The sequence below is a fragment of the Scylla paramamosain genome, unplaced genomic scaffold (genome assembly GCF_035594125.1).
Source record: "Scylla paramamosain isolate STU-SP2022 unplaced genomic scaffold, ASM3559412v1 Contig3, whole genome shotgun sequence".
In the NCBI taxonomy this organism is placed as follows: domain Eukaryota; kingdom Metazoa; phylum Arthropoda; class Malacostraca; order Decapoda; family Portunidae; genus Scylla; species Scylla paramamosain.
Window position 1 is genome coordinate 2390001 of NW_026973668.1, and position 862 is coordinate 2390862.

Below are 862 nucleotides of genomic sequence, written 5' to 3' on the forward strand. Positions count from 1 at the left end.
TTAATCGATTATTGCTCAGACATTTTGAACAAGAGAAAAAAATAAAAATAATTTCTGATAAAGATAATGATTCATAGATATATTTTGGCAGCAACTTTCCTAAAGTGTTGTATTATTGTGACGAGGAACATTTTTAAACACTGATAACTCTGACGCCACTCAAAACTCATAAATGTCTTTCTTAAAAAAAAAATTTGCATTGGACCAAATCCAAAATTTTCTGGCAAAATTTATAGAAAATTTACTGTGAACTATAACAAAACAAAAAAGGAAGCGAATGTAATGAAAACTGTGTGTACACCAGCACTTTACAGACCAATAACTCAGAGTTGACGAAGCACGGGTACAGTCTGCCACACGCGGGGTGCTGCAGGTGCCCCTCAGCTCCTTGTTCCTCGTCTTTCTTTTGTGAGGCCTTTCCACCTCCTTATCCTTGTCTGTGAGGCACCTCTCTACTCAAGTCGTTCACTCTGTGCCCAGCCTCTCACCCCGATGACTGGCGACGTGGACAACGCTGCAGCTTGAAACAGCTGTCACAGTTGTCACAGCTGTCACAGTTGTCACAGCTGTCACAGTTGTCACAGCTGTCACAGTTGCAGTCCACCATCCTCTCTGTAGCATCTCCAAGGTCTGGACACATCCTGCAGTGGTGAGCGCACCTGTTCATTTGTGTTGTGTGACGCCTTTCACAGCCCTGGCCAGCACCCTTCACAGCCCTGGCCAGCACCTTTCACAGCCTTGGCCATCACTTCCACGGTGTTGTGTGACGCCTTTCACAGCCCTGGCCAGCACCTTTCACAGCCCTGGCCAGCACTTCCTCGGTGTTGTGTGACGCCTTTCACAGCCCTGGCCAGCACTTCCA